Source organism: Taeniopygia guttata, chromosome 13, assembly GCF_048771995.1.
Source record: "Taeniopygia guttata chromosome 13, bTaeGut7.mat, whole genome shotgun sequence".
Lineage (NCBI taxonomy): Eukaryota > Metazoa > Chordata > Aves > Passeriformes > Estrildidae > Taeniopygia > Taeniopygia guttata.
Window position 1 is genome coordinate 12,274,976 of NC_133038.1, and position 23,835 is coordinate 12,298,810.

Genomic DNA, 23,835 nt, shown 5'->3' on the forward strand with positions numbered 1-23,835 from the left:
ATTGCGTTGCAAATATGGTTATAATTTATTATTAATAAATGAAAATTCTGTAATTTCATCATCCTATTTTCTACATGACACTGTCCTTTTCCCTGCAGTTTCATGCTGTGCTTGACAACAAAGAGCAAAATTGTGCAGAGACCTTCCATTAAAGCAATTTAATTGCTGGAATCTGAAATAAGATCTAAATCTAAATTGAAAGTTGAAATAATATTTTGTGGAAGAGTACTCACCCTGAAGCTTGGAACTGGTGTCAGTCCACGGCAGTATAAGTGTGCTTATACTTTTGCCATAGTTTGGATGTTGTTACAGAGTTTTACCCTGGCTAAATGCTAGAATTACACTTCATTGCTTATTTCAAAAGCAGCGGCACTAAGCAGCACCCTGAATTTCATGTCCCTGCTGTGTTATGTCTGACAAAGAACACGGTGACACACGTCCTTGGGGGCAGAGCTCACACTGAACTGGAGTTCCTGGGGTTGAGGTGTGGTAATGTTTGTGTGTTTGGTCATTCTCAGGTGTCCCTCTGCTCTCTGTGGATAACAGAGCCGGTGACACATCTTGTGAGAGCAGTGGTTTGCTGTGCTCCATATTGGCTGGCATGTTCACAGATTCCTCAGGGGACTGGTACAGTCTAATATTGTTAAAAGCTTCCAAACTTCTCAAGCACAGCTCCCACAGGAGCCACAGGGAGCTCTTCATGGCCAGCATTTGCAGGATCGTGCCCATGAATGTAGAGCATTGTAGGATTCCCTAGGAAGGAACCACAACCCTCACAAGAGAAATGCCTTTCCCATTACTGCTGTATTCCAAACACCTACGTATGTTTAAAGTTTACAAAATATTGCTGGGGAAGTAGAAAACTGTTTTTTTCTTCCTTTGGTTTGGATTAGCTATGCAATTAACCAGCGAAATCTCTTCTGCTCCTGGGCAGGTCCTGTTAGGCTGTGCCACAGCAGGAGGGACGTGCCCTGCCGAGGATGTGACCATGCAGGAGATGAAGGTGCTGGCTGGTTGTGCTGTCAGAGCGTGAGGGAGCAGTCTTGTCCTTCTCCCTTCTCAGGTAATTTTGCAGCATGGAGTTTTGCAGTTCAGCTGCTGGTTAGGAGCTACAGACCCACAGCACACCTAAGGCAGGCAAAGATAACCCCGGGAAGCCCTTAGCCCTGCCCTGCCCCTCAGCTCTGGGGGCTGGGGTACCTTGGCAGAGCGTCCTGTGTGGCAAGCACATTTCTCTCACTCTCAGGATTGTTCACAGAGGTGCACAGAGAGAAATGAAAGAGAAAACAATTTCTATTTCTGCTCCCTGTTTTTCCTATGTGGAATGTGTTTGGAGAATTGTTTACCTGGAGTGAGTGCTTGGTTGGATTCTGGTGAGGATTGTTTGAGCCTGATGGCCAATCCAACCCACCTGGGGCTGGACTCTCCAGAGAGGGTCACGAGTTGTCAGAGAAACTAGTGTATATATATGTAGTTTTAGTATCCTCCTTTTATATAGTATATTAATGTATTTTGGCATAGTTATAATAAAGAAATAATTCAGCCTTCTAAATTGAGTCAGACATCGTCAGTTCTTCCCATTGGGTTCTCCTGCATTTACAATAGTCCTGTGCAGAGGTCTGGGGGCACTGCAGAGGCTGATCCAGGCAGCAGGGCTGCCCTGGGGGTCTCACTCACCACTGTGGTGTGCTCATCCTCTCCTCTTGCACTCCCAGTGCCCCACCCCAGAGCCAATTTACCCCCCAGTACAGCAGCAGCTTCACCTGTAAAATGCTTAGATATTTGCCTTTTCCACAAGGGTGCTGTGAGTGTTAATAATTTCTTTAAAAAGCACTTTGAGAGTTGAGATTGCTGCTAGCAGTATCTATAATCCACAAAATAATTTAGCAGTGGAAACAAGTTTCTTTTTTTTTTTTTCCTCATTTGTCTTTGATTGTCATTTCTGGCTTTCAACTGATAAATGACTTCCAAACTTACTAACATAACACTGCAAATATGTGCCACTTATGGTCTTAAATACATGTGAAGCTTTGTCTTCCCAAGGATAAGTACTGCACTTGAAAAGGGAGCATCCCAATCACATTTGACCTGCTACATAAAGTCAATAGTGTCTGCAATTACTCTGCGATCCAACAATTCAAACCAATCTGTTTTTAAAGACAAATCATGCATAAACTCAAGCTAAGTAGTGGTCTCCAATGATTCTGATTCATGCTGTGCTGACAAACCCTCATGAAAGCAGATAAGCTGTATCAAGAACTAATTAAGAACAGAGTGTTTTATGCCTCCTTTGCATGAAATTAAATAACAGCATTCTGGGAAGAACTAAAGCAACAAAAAACAAACTATTTTTTCTTACTCATACATAGGATTTTAAAACATTAAATTTTTTTGAAGCTTCAGGTTCTCCATGTACCTCTGGGATGTGAATGCCAAAAATGAGCCATAGACAAGACAAAAATATTTCTCATTTCACCCAGTATTTTGGTCTTGGTGGTACTATTTGGAAAAATAAAGCTAAAATATTCCTATGGAATTAAGAGTGCATATCTTGTCTTCCTAGTAGCATGCTCATTTCACTTAATTGATTTTTCTGTAGGGGCATCTTGTTCATTCTTTGGGGAAGAAAGGAGTACCTAATCTGCAACCTTGAGCTTTTAAACTAACACAAATAAAGATTGGAAAGTAACTTTGTATTAACTTGCTGCTTGATAGCTCTACTGATTTAGTCTTTGTCCCAAAAGTAGATGGCCTTAGCACTCAAAGTCAGTTGGGAAGGTGGTTTAGAGACACAGTATGGCCTGGAATGAAGTTTGGCACAGTGCCAGTAGTTATGCCAATTTGAACAAGTGAACGTGTCTCAGTGTGTCAGTACTTTCTTCTATAAATTTGATTAACAACAGAAATACCTTCCATGTATATACATTCCTAGGAATACTACCACATTCCCTGAAAAAATTGTCTGAAGATGGAAGAAGCGTACGAAACTCTGTTTCAAGTTAGCTGTGATCGGAATCAACCATCTGTCTAATTAAAACAATGATTTACATTGCATAATGGCACATTTTGATACTTTGTGAAGTCGAGGTAAAATAACAGCAGTGGTTTTACCATTTCTGGAAATTACAATTCTAAGATCACAAAACACTTTCCAAACCTGAGGCTTAACAATACCTCAGGTATTTATGTTGTGCCTATTTACAGAAACGAAAGAAAAGGCGAATGAACTGAGGATTGCTCGGATGCCTTGGTATTCAGAATGAGCTTTCAAGAAAGCAACTAAATTAGCTCCCACAAAGACAGACACATTTCTGCTTGTTTTCCCATATTTTATATTATGTGTTTTTCAAAATACCCTTTATGTTTTATGCTGATCTTTTAAAAATATTTTCCAACTTATTTGCACTTGAAATAGGGATTTGTCATATGTAATAGGAACGAGTTTTCTGCAAAGGAATGCTGCAGTCTTCTTTTTACTTTTATACTTTCTGTCTCTTTTTGACAGTTCTCTGAAATTACTCCAGTGCTTCCTCCAGATTTAAGTCTGGCAGTAGGTGAGGAGGACAGTGGTCTCAGAGTAGTTTGTCTGCATTCCCAGTGGGAAATGGGAAGTGGTAGCAGCTCTGGAGCAGCCCATTCTAGCTGCAGACACCCATAACCTCAGCCTGCTGAGAGCAAGAGAGTGGGGAAGCTGCCTTGAAAAGGAGAATTCTTTGTTGTAAAGGATTGTCAGCTACTGGTGACATTCTTTAGACTAGAAAGTCAAAGTATCTGACTCACTCCAGCCTGGAGAATGCTGGTGGAAGATGTATTTCCAGCAGATCGAATTCATAATCTTCACTCAGATTGAGTAATTTCTTTGCACATTTTCAGTCATTAATGTTTTAATATCTGCTTTTATAGAAAGGTTATTAAACCTCACAGTACTATAGTCTCACCAGAGATTCCATAAAACTGTCCATTCTTTAAAACTCTCCCTTAAGGATAGTTTTTCTCAAATAACTTTTTCAAATTGTTCTAATAATCTTTCTTGAGCCATTTATGTGAACATGGATAAATCTTCTGCCATTATTATAATCCCCATGAACACATAGCCCTTTACTTGAATGTTCCTTAAAGTTTTGAGGACTTTTTCTCAGATTGCCATCTGAAATTCAAATACATCCGTGCACAACTTAGAAATGATTAGTCATATAATTTGACTGGTGTTTTTCTTGTTCCCTGACTGGTATGAATGTTCACAGAAGGCTATATTTAAATTATCTCATCCTGAGATTAAAATGTATTTTCCCTGAACATCTGTGCCTGTAAACTGAATGCTCACAAGAAGTGACTATAAATGGGCCACTCACATGTGCAATTCAAATATGGCTGAGTCTAGCTCAATTGAAGATTTAAACCAAGTTCAATTGAAGATTTACATTTTTATTTGTTTTTATTTATTACTTTTGGCTAGTAATATTTTATTGCAGTAGACCACTGCAATAAAAAGTAAACCCAGCTGCCTGTTCTGGACACTCCTGTGTTTCCAGTGCATGGATGGGATCCAGTGGGAATGTTTCATGACAGCCAGAGAAAGGTGTTAGTAAGATGATCCTACAGGTACAGCTACACACTTCTAAAAAAATCCATCTGAAGGAACAGCTGATGATTTCATCCTTTTTTTTTCACACATGATTGTGGATTACCTGTGACTGTGCATAATTTGTGAAATACATATCTCCTGCAGAATGTGAGTATGTGGTGTGGTGATGTTCTACACACACCTGTACACACAGATTTTATTCCAGGGATTGTCTTCAGTTGTAGAGGGGAAAATGCTCATTGCTTTTTCTGACAAATTCAGAGGAGTTGCTACTCTTTTGAAATGCAAAATGACTGTCTCTCATTGCTGAAGACTGATTTCTGTTAGGTATACAAATGGAAACTTGTAGAATTCTTTTCAATGAATGTCAACATCACACAGGTGTCCAAGTGGAAACCACCTTTCCAAAAATATTTTTGCTGCCTAAGATCATCTCTGGCCTCACTACATGCGCTTTACAATCTTTACAGAGGCAATCAGCAAATAAAATTGTCATATATTGATACGGAAAAGGAAAAATTTGGTTCCAAGTTTAGATTTCTTTCTCATTAATGATTCTATAGTAATAGAAATGTATTAGGAATTCTCCACAATAATTTTGTAATCTCTTTTCAAAATTAAATACTTCATTTCAGCCACCTGGTCTAATCTCTGGGTCATTTGGGAAGCAGAGTCCCAAGAACAGAGTGTTAGGAGTGGTGTTAACTGCTCTCATGCAAATATCCAGCTTGTCATCCTGCAGGGGCATGATGGGACTCAGTGGTATCAGTTCTCTTACTATGCATTTATTGTATTTTTATTATGTATTCTGCAACCCATATGTTCTTTCTCTCTCTCACACACAATCCTTTTAACATCTGCAGACTGCTCTGAAAAAGTATAGGAGATTTAGTTTAATCAGTGATATGAGGTCTGATTTTCAGTATAGTTTAATTCTTTTCTGAAAACCTGGAACAAAATAGTGGGCCTTGTATTGAACAGGGACAGCCTGTGGCTCCCTGAATCACTGCTAGCAAAAGTGACAACACAGTTTCAGTCTTCCAGCAAACAAGAGAAAAACAACTTGGAATTGTAAAAATGTCCCACAAGATTTTACACTTTTAATTGATAAGAAGATTATGGTGATAAAGCACATTTATAAACAATAATAATAGATGCTAAAATATCTTTATTTTCTTTTTTTCTTTTTTTTTTTTTACTTTAATCTGCTCTTGAAGTTTTGACCTTTGTTGTCATCTATGACTTGCTGCTGGGTCAGCTGTTATTATACGACCATGACAGTTTAAAACTTTTTTTCTTTTCATTTTTTTAAAAGTGTCACTTAAAAGCCTTCTGCAAGATGATGTACCTGGTATGCAATAGTTGTGTAAGCTTATAAATGAGATTCATGCAAATTAGGAAAATAATTTTATATTTTCCAACTTCTGTGTAATGTTTTGCATGCCTTGGGAAGCAGATTTTCTTGGATCATTGAGTTTCCTAAAATCCCTTAAGTGTCCTTTAACTTACTTTAATAGTAACATTCAGGACTGGAAGACTAAGTCATTAATAAAAGTTTGGTTGTTTTTTTTTTTTTTAATGCATTTCAAAGGTGCTGTACTCTGTTGATCAAAGCTGCTTTACAGGGGTGTTGGAGTGGATTGACCAGCTGTGTTTTCATAGGACTGGGTGTACAAACCATGGTTTAAGCAGCTGCAGAGACTCCTCCTCCTGCCAAGGGCACTGTAGGCAGGTTCCAGGCGTATCTCCAGTCAGAGAAACTCAGTGGGATCACTCTTACAGTGATAAGACAGTAGGCATAATTCGCTTTTAAAAGTCTGTGAATAGCACTGAAATTCTTTCCTTTACTTGTTTGTCAAATAAAATAGGTGGCACTTTCTAGCTCTGTCAGACAGGTACACATTTTAGACACTAGCAAGCTGAATGAGTTATGGCTGTTTCACAAGATAGAAAAGAACTAAAATGTTTCAACTCCATCTCTAAATATGGTTTTTGCTTCTTTTTCTTTTCTCTGAATTTTTCCTTCATTTTGCATGGGCTCTGTTTTCAGAACCACACCCAGTGTGCCTTGTCTGAAAATATTCACCAATATCCCAAACATCTCCAAACAACTAGCTTAAAGAAGACTGCCATGGTAGGTAAAACCAGTCCAAAGACTTGAAGGTAAAAGTTTTCAGCTCAGTACATGTTGCATATGGCATATATTTCAGACTTCATATTGACTATTCATTTTCTGTTAGTCTATTAAATACTGCCCAGGATATATTTGATACTGAAAGTTTTAAACTAGAAAATGTATGTACATATTGACAGTTGTTACAGGGTAAGAAAGGACATTGATCCTCAAAAAAAAAAAAATCCATTATATGGTTAGATACATTAACAGTGCCATAAAACCCAAGCTTTTCCAGCTCTGCATCAGCTTTCTCATTGCTCTCAATTCCCCTTGACACCATCTCTATCTCACTCTAGCCATTAGTGCTTTAACAGTTGAGGGGTGTGTGCACAAAAGAAGTTTCATGTGTGTGATAATCCATATCTGAGTGAATGTGAATGTCAGTAAATGTGGGTGTGTTCATGAGTGGTTTGACACATGTGAAAATACAGTCCTGCTGCTTGCATTGTTCTCCAATTCCAGCTCCCAGGCACTGAGATTTGAGCGCAGATGCTGTTTTCAGTGAGATAGTGCTTGTCTATTCTTGGAATGTCATGGCAGATGTTTTACCTCGAGGTTAATATCTGACTTGCTTTAAATTCATGTGGGAAATCTGAAAGTTCCATTTCCTATCTCGAAAATCAATAGAAACTTAATCAGAGCTGCTAAAAACAAGTCCCAGTTCTTTTGTAACAGAGAAAGTAAACAAGGTACAAAATTAAAAGTGACAGAATATTTTACATGAAGGACATGAAGTGCACCACCAACTATGCTTCAGCTCTACAAGCTGAGTGTCTTTCAAGCTGAGGTTTGACTAGAGAAAGCTCCATCTGTTCTTTTCCTATACCAAGGCACTATAGCACATTTAAGGTACATTTCAATTTTTAGTAAAATGTAAACAAATTTTTTAACAGACATTAGCTTTGAATTGAACAGCTTGTATGGTGACCTATAAGATTTTCTTTGTCAAAAACTGGGTGTTTAATCCAGACTCCTCACGTATGGTTGTTATTCACATGGATAAGAAACCAGATCCCAAATGCTTTTTTTGGTCCTCTTGCCTCAACAGATTTCCTGCATGGGCTTCAAATAGCTGAAAACTCGTCTTCCCTTCTAGCCTAGACTGATTATTCTTTCTTGCTTCTGTTTTCTGTTATATTCTTTTTTTCTTCTATGTATTGCTGAAAGAAACTTCATGTCATTTGTCCTAAGCCTGGAAGGGTGTTGGGGGCATATAATTTAATCTCAAAGACACAGGGCAGCTGAGATGGCTGTGTTCAGGTTTTGTTATCTGCTCAAGCTGGCTGATCACGGGACATCCTGGTCACTGCATTCTGCAGCTGGATTCAGTCTGGAAACAAGGATTATTCTTTCAAGAAGGATTGCATGGGCAAATAATCATAGAGGAAATAGGGTAAACTATTGAAGAAACAATAAGAAAAGTCTCCATGACCATCTTATTAAAACATTCTTTGTCCTTGTTATTAAAGCTCCAGAGAGTGCAGATGTGAAGGTTGGTGGAGGGGAGTGAGACATGGAGAGAGGAAATTCCCTCCCAGGGCCTGGTGACACAGCTGGGCTCCAGCGGCTTCCTCGGGATCATTGCCACTGTTCCAGGGGAGGACACGGAGCTGGTGCAACACCATAAAGATTTACTGGCTTGACTACGTGCTTTAAAGCATTTTCATGATTAAAACAAAAAGGGTGACTTAATTTCTTTCAGATAAAAAAATTCCAGCAATGAAAGAGCTTGTCTTGACAAGTGGATTTCATCTTAAAAATAGAAACATTGTCATTGCTATCTTTGTTATCTTACTTCCCGAAAGCCTCAGAGATTTTAGTGTGTATCTGAATTAATAGGGTGAAAAAAGCTGTTAGCATTCTTGTCTCCTTACTTAATTTGAAAAGTTCTTGCTTTCTTTAAAGTTAAATTTAAGAAAAAAAGGAGCATTAATATGTTAATTAATAAGAAATTCAATAGAGAACTAGAAAGCAAGTAGTTAGACTACTTCTTTCTTTAGTAACTCTGTGAAGCTCATTAAGTGCTTCTTGGAACACATGCATAGGAAAGCAGTACAGAGGAATCTTCTTAAGATGAACTTGTGAAAAAAACTCCTGTCTTAAGAGACATTGGTATTCTCAAATGTATTGAGTCTTCTCTTAGAAAATCACATTAATTATACAAGTGATTTTGTTTAGTCCTTTGGGCAAATACTTGAGATAGTTCTCTTTAGGTCCTAGAGCTGAGTGAAATATTGACTTCTAGATCAGTGGCTGAATTAAAAAGTGTTTTTAAATATGTACATATTAGTCCAAGATTTTAAATTTTCTTCTTACATTTTTCTTGCATCAAAATAAGATTGCCCGAAGTGGGCTTGAAATTGTTCATATGGAGATAATTTTATTGATTAAATAAAACGTTTTTTTTCTCAGTTTTTAAAATTAAATAAATTTCACCTTGTAAAAGTTTCAGAGACAAACTTTGAAACATTAGTAGTTTTGAAATATATTTCCAAATACCCCTCTTTTTTTTTTTTTTTTCCTGTTGCTTACTGGAAGGGAAATATCCCTGGATTTCAGTACAAACATGAAAGTCTGAATCAAACTGAGGATCCATTTTTTCACGTGCCAAACTCTTGACAAAAAAAAAAAAAAAAAATTAGCATTGTTGAAAGAAGTCCAGAGTGTCAAGATTTGGTATCTTGCTTTCCTACAAATACATGAATCAGCTATGGGGCATAATATGACTTTGGTACTATACCAGTGGTGACGTTTTTGTGCAGCTCTTCTCTGGCTTTATCACTTTCCCTGATCCAACCTGACAGTATGTGTTCAGACTTTTAGAAGAACTGTCCCTCCTGCATCCCAGTCCCATTGTGTAGCAGCGCCTGGGTTCACACTGGTCCCAGAGTGGCCCCAGCTGTCTTCATCCCCTCTGACTGCCATTTGGGATAACATTTTAATCTGTGCTGGATGCTGAAACCTGGCCATTAACATAACCATGGGTGGAATTTGGGTTGTTATGCCTGTTTACAACCAATTTTCATGTTGCATGAGCAGGAGGGCTCATTCTATTAATAGCTTTGTTGCCTACAGCATTAGCTGGAAAATCCTATCTTCTGCAAACACACTTTTGGTACAAAAGTAAGTGCAAGGCCAGCCCTTGACACCAAGGATGGCAATGGAGGCTTTTAGAGAGGACTCATGCATTGTTCAAGCCTCTTTTGCGAGCAATTACTGGCACCGTGAATGATTTCTCGGTGGTTGTGGATGTATAACTTTAGGAGGAGGCTGCTGTTAAAAGCTCCTTTAGGTCAGGGCAGCCACTTGGGGCACACTGAACTCCCTGTTCCGTAAGTGCTCACAAAAGCAGAGCGGGCTCCCTGCAGCTCTGCCTCGTCCTTGTCCGCTGCCTGTGAAGTGTGTGAAAGGTTTGCAGCTCTGCCTGTTCCATGAAGAGAGGCTGAGCAAGCTGTCCTATTCTAAGAGCCTTACATTACTGGGTTTTAGATGGGAAAAATGTATTAGGAGTATTAACATTATATTATCTGTCTCCTCTCTACCCACTCAGACCCTAGATGGGGCTCGCTGTATTTATGTAATCCTTCACAGGTATTTATTGACACTAGAAAATGTTTAAATGAGATGTTTCCGTGCAGGCTGACAAGATTTCAGTTTATCAAGAGCACAAGAAGATAGGCTGCTCATCAGAGCCTACCCAAATCTACTATTGAGGTATAAAACCCTCTCTCTTAGGACGTCTGAATCTTGTTTGGCTCACTAGAGAAAAATGGAATGATTTGGGAGAAACCTGTCTGCTACTGCATGGAAGCTGCAAATTAGGCAGTGCACAGAACACTAGAAAAATAGGTAAACAGTGGAGATTCAGGGGGAAAAGAATTATCTCACCTTCAGTGGATGACATATGGATGGTCAAATACTGGGATCAGGGTCAGTGATTTGACATTATTCTTTCAGCAGTCAGGACAGCAGAAAAGAGGGTGTTCTGAACCATCTTCTGTCATTCCCTGCCACATCTCCCTAACAAAACAGCTTTTAGTTTTAAAGAAGAAGTAGTAATGAAAAACTAAAATTAATACTCAAGTCTATTAAATAATATTCAGATAAGGCATGACTATTCATATTAAATAGGAACATAAGATGAGAAAGTGGTTGCTGTTTCATTTTGACTTAAATAAAGCACCTCTTAAATTTCCTGCTAACTTTTTTTTTTATCCAGAAAAAAAAAAAAGGGGTTGATTTTGTTGTTTTGGAACCTTATTCCTCACTGGTTTGAATTCAATTCCTCATTACAAGACTGTATTAGCTTTAATAAGATTCCAAGTTACTTGCCCAGTTTGTGGTCTTACACATCAGTATTGTTTCCTGTTGCTTGTGTGCACTGAACCTCTCTGTTGTACTTCTAATCATCTTTTCTTTGAGATTTTACCTTTCTCCCTTGTACAGTACTGTTTCTGTTCCCTTGTTATTTTTCTAATGAAAGCCAAGTTTATTTAAGATTGAATTTTTCCTGCTGGGGTACAGGTGATCAGAACTGTAGCAAGTAATTCAGATGTTAATGCCACGAATGTTTTGCTTTATCCCTACTGGAAATTCCTTTTACAATCACATTTCTTGTCACAAACACCTTGTTCACAGTTACGTTGTGTTTAGCCAAGACACCTATATCTTACATTGCTGACCTCTTTCTTTAATGAAAAACCTACATGGATAGAATATTCTTTAAATGAATATTTAGAAAATGTCTGTTACTGTTGTCAGGTCTGTCACACTGGAGCAGAGATCTCATTGTCTAAGATTGTCTGTTAGCACATTTTGCGTACAATATCCGTCTTTGTTCCTTTCCCGTTTTGAACATTTGCAATTCTGTCAATTTCCATGTCACAGTCAGTCAAACTTTCCTGACTTTCAGCACTAACAATTTCTGTAGTCATGTACAATTCACACAAATGCTCATTACTGAGAGCATAATTAGCCTTCTCTATTCTGTGGGACACTGTGTGACACACAGATTAACAAATAGTGAATGATGAAGAGTTGGAACAAAACTCAAAAGAATTATGGCAGAAGAAATGAGTGCTCTTTGGCTCTGACCTGTGCTGAGTACCTGTCTTCTAGGACAGTCAGAAGAGAAATAATTTTGTGCATTTGGATTAATTATTTCAGGAGGTGAGGTAAAGTTTCAGCTCTACATGGAAAACTTAAAATATGATTTATGTCGCGCTTCCATCAGTCATGTTTTGCTATAACCTTACAGATTTCAGCAAAGCTATTTTGGGTTTATTCTACTGTAAATGATACCAGTGTCATGTTCTTAGCTTGAAATACAGAATTTTATGAACTTCACAAATTAGTCTTTCTGGTCTAGGATAGAAATGTGATGTAACTTGCAAATACAAATGTCTGACATATCAAAATCTCAAAAAGGAATGAGTTTTGCTGGCAGACTTTTTGTCTTTTGTTCTCCCAAAGGGGTGATTAGTGTAACATGCAAAACGGTTCCAATTAAACTCGCAAAAAAGAAAAACGCCAGCTTTTCACAGAAGCTTTCTCCTGAGGACTCAGACCAGTTCCAAGATTTACTGAGGGTTAGAAATATTTCATTTATATCTGGTGGCTCAATAAATTCACAGTGAAACCACCTGTGAGCGAGCACAAACCTTGAATCTAAAAACCTCTCAAAGCGATGTAAAAATGCAGGCTGGTGTCAGCTCAGATACACCCAGAGCTTTACCTGCCTTGTGTGTGCTGCTTTTCATCTCCCTCTGCCTGAACTCCTGTGGGCCACGGGGAGCAGCACCCCACACCCCAGTGTCTGAGAATGCTGGGCAGGTGCTTGTCATCTGCAGGAAAGAATTACTGGGTTTTATTCTGAAGACTGAAGGAGAGTGGGGAAAAAATTATCCTGGTGCATCTCCCAGAGAGATGGCTTTGACTTGCAGCTTTGTGTCCAGAGCAAAGCAGCTGACAGTCTGCTTTTGTGGGCTTCTGTTTTGAGGTGGTGGCTTAGTTCAAAACAACATCTTCTGAACAGGATAGGCATTTCACACAAACTTCACAAAGCCCAGGAATCTGTTCCAACTAAATTCTGTGAACTAAATCTGATATTTTACACATAAGCACCAGAAATATGCTCTGTGATGTCATCAGTGAAATGTCAGCTGGCAGATGTATTTTCCTTTCCCCCTCAGATACTGGAACAGATAATAAGTACAGACCATAGTGTGAGGACTACTGTCAACCTTTAAACTCATTTAATTGCAACATGCCTAAGTGGCCTGCCTGTAAATTCACTTCCTTTTATAGTACAGAGAAATCCTCTGTAAAGGTAAAAATCCTTTCAGCCTTACCTGGCTTACATCAAAAAGCTGTATGTTATCGATGAAATCTTTTCTGTGTGAGCTTATTCAATAAAAATGGTAAATAGCACTACTAGGTAAGGCTAATATGTTGTACTGGCTGTATTTCAATATTTATTTTTGACAACAGATGAAGAAAACTAACAAAATAAACTTGAGCTTTTAAAAGCACAGTGCCCAGACAGATTTTCAGAAGAAAGAAACAGTTAAAATAATCTGTTTCTTTGGACTCAATATTACATGGTGCTGTGTTGTATTCTGTACAGAAGAGATTGTTACTCTGTGACCCAAACAATACCTATCATGCTTTTAGGGTGAAATATTTTCATTTTTAGCATCTTTTTCTCTACCTGTAATTATATCACAGTAAATATTTATGAATTCATTTCAAAGTATGTGTATACATAGAAAAAAAAACACATACATAAATGAACATATAAACCCGGGTTTTAAGCTTTACTCTTTGCAACATGTTATCATGGTCAAAACCTGAAAAAGCCTAAGAAAAAATCCCCACTAAATTCTCTGGTCAGTTTGTAATGTTGTACTTTACTTTAAATATTTCCCCCTGACATCGAAGATTTTCAGAAATAATAGATAGCCCTGGTTTTCAAAAGACTGACTTATGTAGTGTTTACAAACTACTGTCTGTAAGCAAACTGGGTGGAGAGCGAAGGGAAAATAGAACAAAGAACAGCAGCTTGGAGCTCTTTGTATTTGAACAGTCAGTTTCTGGGGAAGGCAGGGGCTGTGTTCTGTGTTCTGAGCAATGCCTTCCTGCAGCACAGGTTACTGAGAGCTGCAGCATTACCCAGCCACTCAAAACAGGCCCAGGGTGGGCAGCCATGAGGTCATAGAGACACGGGGAATAACATGTTATATATATATGTTATATATATATGTTATATATATAGCATATATATAACATATGTTTTATATATATATATATATATATATATATATATATATATATATATATATATATATATATATGTTCTCAATTTTGCAAGAGGTTCTGTCAACAGGCTGGAAAAAAATCCCCAAAGCTCTGGGCTGCATTCAAATTGGTGTGGTTTTTTTATTTTATTTTATTTAACTTGTTTTATTCGTTTTTTGTTTTTTTTTTAAGCAACCATTTGAATTGTATTACTTTTGTCACCTTTCTTTCCCACTTTCATATGGGCTTATACAACACAGTGCAGGGAGTCACGGGAGTTGTAGGATTCAGCTCTGAGCCTTGAATGATACCTGTGGTCATGTACCTTCAGATCTGTGCCTACAAAGGTTGAATTCTCCTAGAAGTTTGCTTCTTTGCTTTATTATAATATTTATATGATGAATTCTTCACAGTCTGAACTCTTTCAAGCATTTTTTTTCCTTATAATCCCGTACTTAAAATGAGCTTTTGATACTAATTGTTATTACTTGGTGCTACTCTAATGTTATAACCTAATGATAACAATAATAGAGCTACTTTGAAAATGGAAGGTTGCTCTTTTTTATATCAGGGCAGAAAGGACAAAGGTTTTAATGAAAACTTCTATTGTCTTACTTGACTTCCTATTTGAACACTGGACATTTGGCCAGCAACTCTGAAGGAAGTTTGACATGTCTGGTATACAGCAAAGGACAATTTTTTCCCATTCTAAATTGATGCCCCTGTTGAATAGAAATACTGTTCAATATTCCAGGAAATCTAAATAAATTACACTCTTCAATGAAACAAAAAGAAAAGCAAAACCTTCATCCTCTACTATGAAGATTGTGTGGTTGATAGAGGTGCTTTGTTCCTAGATAACAGCTCTGAGGACAAAGAGGTACTTGCTGCTTCCTTGGGTTCTCAAGGGACTATGATGATAAAAATAATAACAAATCAAAATATAGCTTATATTAAAAAGCAGAGCAGAAATGAACAGACTCACAAAAGGTGCATATCAGGATGTTCTACCTTAGCCACCGAGCAAACTCTGACAGGATATGGAGGAGGAAGAGCAAAATGAAAGGAAGGCGAGCTCGTTCATGAGGAGGTGTCACAGTGAACACACCTGAAATCAAAATAACCAACAGATAATGTTAATTTCTCCCAGGTGGCCATAGTTCAGAACAGTATATGAATGAAAAGTAAGACCAAAATGCTCTTGGGGATAATTACTGAGTGATAGTAACACAGGGTTGTACTGTTAAAGAGTCTTAATTTTCAGAGGTTTAAGCTGAAAGATGAACCTTGGTTTTCATGACATTCACCCATCTTTTGAATTCCTGTGGGAGCCCATGTTGGCAGTTTAATTGAGTCAGACACTGCTGAACATTATATTTATCAATTTAATGCAAAACATTCATTTTCCTTATAAGTGATATTTGTGAAATAATTCCTTAAAGTTAGAATGTATGGTAAGGGGTTTACTTCATTGAGATCTAACAGAAAACAAAATCATCTGGCAATGCATCTGTGCCAAAATCTAAGAGGTCTTCCCTGGCACAACCCCACATCTGCGCAAAGCCCATACCTGCCCCAGCTGAGAGCACCTGGCAGTGTCCAGGCCCTGTGGTGCTCTCCTGCTGCTCTTGGGGAGCCCTTGCCTTGCTGGGAGGAGGAACTCTTTCTGAAGTTGTATGTATATGTGCAAAAAAAGTATGTCAAATATTCTTGCCCATGATATGGTTCCTGGAATCTGATCTGAGCAAGGATGGGACTAGCGAAAGGCCCAGCTGTGGGATTACAAGGTGTGTGCTCAAAACTGTGAGATTAAACACGGGTTGGAGGGCTGGTACCTCTGTTACTGGGAATGCATGCCTGCTCTGCTGAGCCCAGCTCTGCTGAGCCCAGCTCTGCTGAACTCTGCTTTAGTGAGCTCAGCTCTGCTGAGCCCAGCTCTGCTGAATTCTGCTTTAGTGAGCCCAGCTCTGCTGATCCCAGCTCTGTGAGTCCAACTCTGCTGAGCCCAACTCTGCTGAGCCCAACTTTACTGAGCCTAGCTCTGCTGAGCCCAGCTCTGTGAGCCCAACTCTGCTGAGTCCAGCTCTGCTGAGCCCTGTTCTGCTGAGCCCAGCTCTGCTGAGCCCTGCTCTGCCTCTCTGCACACGTGCACATCTGCACAGGAAAATCTGAGTGCAATGGTGACATTACCAGTGGCTTTGTGCAAGACATTGCTCAACCTTTACCTGATTGCATGTTGGATGTACACTGCTTCTAGTAACACCAGTCTTTAGTTTATTTTATGAGGAGAAGTTGTAATAAATCTGATACACCTTAGACTCCAGCTACAGGGGGTATCTAAAATTTGCAGCAATGCGTGTAAGTACAAAGAGTAAATTAAGAGAGATTAATTCCATCCACTACTTCCACTAAAAGGTTTAAGGGCTTGACTTTGCATAGTAACAAGATTATAGAAATGCCTGAAGGACAATTCTTGTATAAAAACAAATGTCCCCAAGTGATTTCAAGTTGCAAAAAAATGTGCCTTTCATCTTATTATTAATTGTATAATTAATGCATCCTGTGTACTGATAATAATAATGCCATGTAATTAATTTTTAAGAATTAAAACCTTGCCTTTATCCGGTCTCATGGTCCACTTTCATGTTTATAGTTGAGAATATAAATCCTCTTATCTAATAATAACATGACTGGTTTCATTGTTCAAAAAGAACTGCTCTTTATTATTTTATTATGTTATATTTTACATTATTGTATTTATTATATGCTTTTCTGTGTTCTTTAAAGAGACCAAAGAAACAAAATTTTAAGACTTCTAAAGCTCATCAGTGCAATTTTGTACTGGTTTGGATAAGGTGCGATATTTCATTTGTTTTCTGTGTCTGTTTTTGTCTTCCATGATTACCCATTCTGTTTACAAAAAGGCTCAATTAGCATTTGAATAGAAAGCCAGAGAGCAGACAGGTTGAGAATTCTTATAGAACTAATTTGGCAGGCCTCTCATCCCCCCCACCTCTCTCTCCTAGCTTTTTCTTTCTCTCTAATCAAGCTGCAGTTATTAAAGCTAGAATAAAAGAACTGATTTTTCCATTACATTGATGCATGCTGAACAGTGCCTAGATTTGCTTTTTCTTCCAGCTATGCTAATTGGACTCAAAGGAAATATTGAGTTTATAATAGCAAATGAAGAATTCATTAAATTCTAGCAAGGAAAAAAGTTAAGCAATGGAACTGGGCATTATATTTTTGAACACATCTCCCTTTCAAGGTATTTACCTTAATACTTACAAATACCAAACATATTATTTAAATTTTTTGAACCTAATTGTTTTGGGAAAAGTCAGAATCTGGGAAAGGAGGGAGAGATTTCTTTACCATAACAGATACCTTACAAAATCAGAAAATCTCGGTGGACATTTGACTTCAAGGCAGTTACACAGGAGCTCCTAAGGAAAAAAAATGTACTGCTACATCTCCAGCTTCTGTCTTACTGCCCCTGGGGTAAATCGGGAGTAACTGCATCGAAATCAAAAGGCTTCCATTGACAAGAAAAGTCTGCAAAGCCTGGAATCTCACAAGAGCCATGTTTTACACTAGATTGCCAGGATTTTTGCCTCTGGTCATAGCTGAATGTCTCATAGGAATTGTCTTGCTCACATACAGTAAATCGGGGAAGGTGATGCATTACCTTGTGGTTCTATTCTATCTGTTGATTTTGTGATTTGAAAACATAAGGAAAGATTCCTTATGTGAGCTATTATTAAACTTAAGAGTCTCACACTAGCAAAACAAAAAGCCCTCTCAATTATGAAGAAGCACTATATAAAGCAAGGGTTCTTAAGTCATGGTTTTAAGCAAAGTTTTGATTTTTTGCTAGTCTAGTAAAATCTGGAACTGGGGTCCCTGAGGTTGGAATCAGTGGTCATCTGCATATGACAGGTTCCTTAGATCCTGATCCAATTAATGCCTGGGTAACCAAGTAAACTCACTTAGGCTGGGACTACCTGTAAATCAACGTTAAACCAAGTTTAGGTTATTAGCTTACCGAGTTTTTTAAATTGTTTGTGACTTCTAGGAATTGGTAGAAAGATATTTGGTGTCTGGGTTTCTTCCAAAGATAGACAAGAAAATTTCTAGGCAAATGGAAAGTTAAAAGTCTGCATTATCTTATAGTAGTTGTATGTTGCTGTGCCATCACTGCTTCATTAGACTCAAACCTGAATGATAGGGGTGTCAGAGTACTCAGGATCATGTTCAATATCTGAAATCTCTGGTTGTTTCTGTGACTACAGAACTTAGTGATCATCCTCACTGATCTGGTGATTCCTCAGTGCCTTATGGGCTACACATTTTGAAGCACTTGTATGGAAAGTGTATTACCTGAATCATGCTGGATAAACTCCAGTTAGCCTATAATTCTCCCAAGAACTCCTCCCAAGGCTATTTTCATTCTGTGAAAACTTTAGTTTTGCTGACAGAATTTTCCAGTTGTGGCTGCCATCATTGCTGGGCTGCTGGAGTACAGGCAAGCAGTTTGTTGCTGGCAGATTTCCTTAAGCTGTGGAAAGCTTGAGTCGTACCAACTTTTAGCAAATTTGTGCCTTTGTGCCTACACAGGAGTGTAGACTAGATCTCAAATCTGCCTGTTCATGCTGAAGATGAAAGGTCAAGCTTGACATGAGACTGATTTGTGTGAAGAAGTGTCCCTCACACAGAGATTACTGTCTACAATCAAGATTGACTGTTTGACTAATGAATTACAAAACTAAATTAACTGCTGCATTGCTCTAGTGCTAGTAGTGTGGGTGCAGAATCTTCTACTTGTTTTGTTTTTTGTTTTTTTTTTTGGTTTTTGGTTTTTTTTTTTTTGCGGTAGACACTCCTTTCCTTCAAACATTTAATTTATATGATCACAGTGTGTTCAGGCGCCAGCCTGGTTCTGGTCACATTCAGGAAAAGGTGCTGAAGGTACTTAGCACTCAGAAAATTACATTTGCTTCTTTTTGGCAGCTAAATTGCAGGTACTCAAATCATGGTCACTGTCTCAGAAAAAGATTCAGTTTCTCATGTAGACACAGCTCTGATGAGTACAATTTGTCTTGTGTGACAAATGCTTCACAGACGTTGAAGATATGCTGATATCCCCTTGCTTAGTCAGGAAAGTTTTTTCTAAGTGTTGAGATCTGAGACAGGCAGGTTTTTAAGTGGCTTGTGGAAGGCCTGTTTGATGGTTTGTGGTGTGGTTCAGAATCAAAGATCTCTGCAGTCTGGAGGAGAAGCTGGTTGTTAGTGTGGCAGTATCAGCACTTGGCAGCCAGAATCAATTAGGTCTGAGTGTTCTCATTGCTGCTGTGGGCAGGGTGGGCTGAGGGGAAAAGGTCCCTACACTTGTGATGTACCTGTATGTGAGGACCCTGCCACTCCCCTGACAAGCTCTCATATTGCCAGTGCAGTCATCAAGGAGAGCATCTATTGCAGCAGAATTATTGCTGCACAGGGATTAAATTATTGCAGTTCTGTTTGCAAATAACAACCAAAGCCTTGCTGGGGCTGGCACATGCACCATGATACTGCAATAACAATAAAAGATGGAAGCAGTTTGTAGAGACCTGGCCTAAACCACTGATATAAAAACAGCTTGGAGATGAGGAATTTTTGACCCTGCATATTCATTAGACTTGTTTGGTTTGAACTTAGCTGCTTGTGAACTCATTTCAGCAAACTCTGCTTTTCCAGGCCCAGGGGCAGCCTTACATTGCTTTCAGAAGTGCGAGTGTGCATTGCATCACAGCACACCTGCCATTTGACTCAGCCTGGGCTCATTTTACAGTCTGGAATTGCTGTAAACTTCATCATGCTAATGCAATTTCTTTGTTTCACTACCTAGAAAATAATGTCTTTTCTGCTTTTATTGGGATGGGCTGTCCCTTGTAAGGGATACCTAAGTCCAGTTGCAAACATTCCAAATTTTTCCCTTTCCCACCTGTTAAAGTATCTGAGTCACCAAGAGCCAAACAACACCACAAAAATGTGGTTAATTTTTTTTAAAATATAGCATTTCTATTTATTTTGAAGCACATGCTGGAAAATATTATATTATGCATATTTTGTATTTAACACATATTCTGTATAATTACAGTGGTTATATATAAAAATGTACAAGTTGCATATTTTTATGTTGCATTTACAGGTAAAGTGAAGGCTTTGCAGAACTGGTCCCAGCCCAGCATCACTTTTATTTAAATCAATATTTTTTGATGCTTAAACACCAATTTCTGACACAACAACATTTTATTTTTGCCCAGTTCAGCAGCAGGCAGAAGAAAACCTGGATGTTTAATACAAATAGATTAATTTATGATACACACCTGGTCTGTCACTGCTGAAGGTAACAAGCTGCCTGCCAGCAGCACTGCAGCCTGTGCAAGCTACAGCACAAGAAATAAAGCAACTTGTTTATGGCTGAAGTGTAGCTGTGTAATAAGACCACTGGACTACCCTTTGGGATTGAGGTTGTGCACCCTTTTAAATCAGAGCAGGAAAAGAATAAATCCACCTGCAAAACAGTTTTCAGCCATTGCACTCCAGGGAGGAGTTCAATCCCATGGGACTGGATTTAAAGAGGTGTTTAGGAGCCTACTAAATGTCTGCAGAGCTGTGAAATGTCGCTTAGCACCAAGAATAAACATCCAGATGACCTTGAAAGGCTGGGTGGGAGGAGGAGACTTGCCCTCGTGGAAGGGCAGCTGGAAGCCAGCTGTCTGTAATGGCACTTGAGCACTGAAAATTGTCATAGACACCCAAACCTCTTCAGGCTATTTTTGAACCTCCTTTTTTTTTTTTTTTTTTCTTTTGCATTACATTGCAGGGAAAGTTGTTTTAAATAGATATATAATTATTCTGATTGCAATCCACTCCATTAAGCAGCTTGAGCATGCAGACTCTCCCTACAGTTACTAGCAGAGATGCCACCAGCTGTGGTGGCAGTAGGTACAAAGCTCTCTTCCTCTCTTCTTGAGCTAAAGAATTCATTTGTACGTCTGGAATCCCTTGTAGGGTAACCATGATGACAATCAGCACATTCTGTGTTTCTCAAAAACTGCTTGCAAAAAATTGGCTACTTTTATTTATCCTGTGAAATAATTTTATTTAGCTCTTTCCTAAAAAAGGGGCATATTTGCACCAACAAAAACGAAAAAACGAATAAACAAAATGAAGTCTTCCCAGATGTATTTCAAAGAATTTGTTCAGGATGAAAATAAGAGGTAGGATAATAATACAGCTATAGAACAGGTCTTCTGAAACTTTATTAAGAATTCAGACCAAACTCTGGTTGGCAGCTGAAAACACTACATCAAAAATGGACGTCCGTTTTCTCGTAGAAGTCATTTCTTGCTGCTGCACACACCCAAAAACTGGGAAAAAAAGTCCTGCAAATTCCTCTACTTCAAAAATATGAAATTCTTTGCTTTATTTCTGCTCTCTTGAGTGCTAGAAGCAGCTGGAAAACTCATGACAGTTTGTGCTCATACAGGAATTTTTTGCTGGTTTCAGTTCAATGAAGACTTTCATGGATTGCAATTTTGTTAAAAATCATGGCAGCTAGATTCAAATGCCTTTACTATAAATAGCCTTTGAGAAGGGATGGAAAGCTACTTTCCATCATCAGCTGAAGCCTCTGTTTTTCATATTTAGTCCCATCTAATTATCATCTTGATGACAGTAGTTCCTTAGATCCGTCATTAATTAACTTGAGCTTTTCAGGGCTGAGTTGGACTAGGCAAGGGAGACTTGCACTGTAAATATTCACCCCAGATTTTTGAATTCTTAATTCAGGAAAAACTGATAGAGAGAAATAACTGCAATCACTTCAGCTCATACTATGAACATACAATAAGGAGATGGTAAATTGGGGAAAAACATGGCATTCTGGTCCTTGTTAGGGCCTAATGGGAGGAGGAATCCTCTTGTGGCAATTTTCAAGGCACAGACCAAGCTGAAATGTAAAGGAAAGGTGTAGTCAAATTTATGCTGTAATGAGATCATCAGATTAATTTTGGTGAACAATTCAAAATTGCTTTCAGTAGAAGCCAACTTTTCAAAATATAGGGTCACTTTCTGCAATGAAATACATTAAATTGGTGCTACATATACGAGGAAATGTGCTAAATTTAATGGTAAAAGTTGAGTTTGTAAAGTTGTGCACATGCCTGTTCAAGTGACAGCTTTCAGTGTGGCACTGACATCTCGTGCAGTGGCTCATTTGACTGTCATTGATTTAGTTGCATCTAATTGCAGTCGTAACTTTAAACATGTGAAATCTTGACAGTGCTGTGAGCTCTGTAATTAAGTCCTAGAGTTTGTCTCAAAACTTTCATGAGGGATAGAAAGTACAATCCTTTGCACACAGAACTCCTTTACCAAGAACCAGTAACAGAAGAAAACAAAAAATTATATTCTTTAAGGAGAAAATGTTCTTTAGTTAAATCTGATTTCAGATAGAGGTTTTGTTTCCATCAAATTTGCTTTAGCCTGGGAGGTTTTCTGATTGCATGTACAAAAATGTTGATTAATGTTCATCATTTACAAATAAATGTTTTTTTCCTGCAATGCCAGTGGGAAAAATGCTAATATTTATTGCTTTCCAGCAAAAGGTTTTCAGCAGGCTTGTCAGCATAGCTAAAAACACTTTGCAGTGTTAAGGAAGATTAAGCTGACAGCAAGCCATTTTCTGTTGTCACATGAACAACCTTACATGAGGTTTATTTATTGAGTCGAGTGAAAATTAATTACATATATCAAAGGGAAAAAAAGTGTTGATTTAATTTGAAGATTTGTTTACCTTTATTTAAACAGCCTGAAAGCTCTTTTCAAGATTAAGTATTTTAATTAAGTGAATTAATAAATTAAAGTGATTCAGGGTCATTTTCTAAGACAGAGTTGTTATAACTTCAAAATAAATATTATTAAAGTGCATAATTAAGTGACAATTAATTATCAATCGCAAAGCTGACTGTATCACATAAATCTTAATATTGTTTGTTAAAGGGAAACACCATGAAATAGTACAGGCAGTCATCATTATTTTAACATTCCTATTCTCTTGAAGTTTGTGAAGAGGGAAGGAGTTATTTTCAATTTTAATGCAGGTAGTGTTTCAGCTGCTCCTGCAAAAACTGGCAGATGGTAATTTATTAATATTCAATAGACTGTAATAGAAAAGATAAAAGCTAGTAAAAGTTTGTTATAGCAGCTTCTCCTCCAGCAATAGATATAAAAAGATGCTGGCATTTCATCACAAACATATAGGCAGGTTATGTGTTATTGTTCTAAAGAAATTAACACTTCTGCCTGAGAATGAGAAAACAAAATTTTTTCTGGTTCTAATTCCTTGTTTTTCTGCTAGAAACTCCCAGATGTACAGACCTATATTGAATTTGTTTCGGAAATCTCTTACATCAAGACTTGGCATTTCAATATTATTATTGAACTATTTGAGACAGTCCTGCTACTGGAAAAATGTGGCATCTAGACTTGCACTAGTGTACAGGTGCAAAGAGTAAAATCCAGGTAAAATCAGACAATGTTTTCACTGTCTGAGACATAAATCATATTCCCTCACTCTGCCCACATCACTGAACCTGAAATTCTTTCTTCAGCTCTTTGAAAACTGAGGAAATACATCAGGCTTCCCCTCCCCAACCTATGCTGCATTTTGAGAATTCTGGCACTCCCTTTCCTATGAAGAGAAAAATGGGAATTTTGAATCCCTTCAGGC

At 38.1% G+C, this 23,835-nt stretch overlaps 1 long non-coding RNA gene across 1 annotated transcript in view; it reads left to right on the plus strand.

Annotated features, from left to right (window-relative positions):
- Positions 1 to 939: 939 nt before the first annotated feature.
- Positions 940 to 23,835, plus strand: part of LOC140685020 (uncharacterized) — a 542,812-nt gene continuing 519,916 nt past the window's right edge. Inside the window, exon 1 of the long non-coding RNA XR_012058144.1 lies at positions 940 to 1,063. This is a non-coding gene — a long non-coding RNA (uncharacterized lncRNA). The remainder of the gene's footprint in view (positions 1,064 to 23,835) is intronic.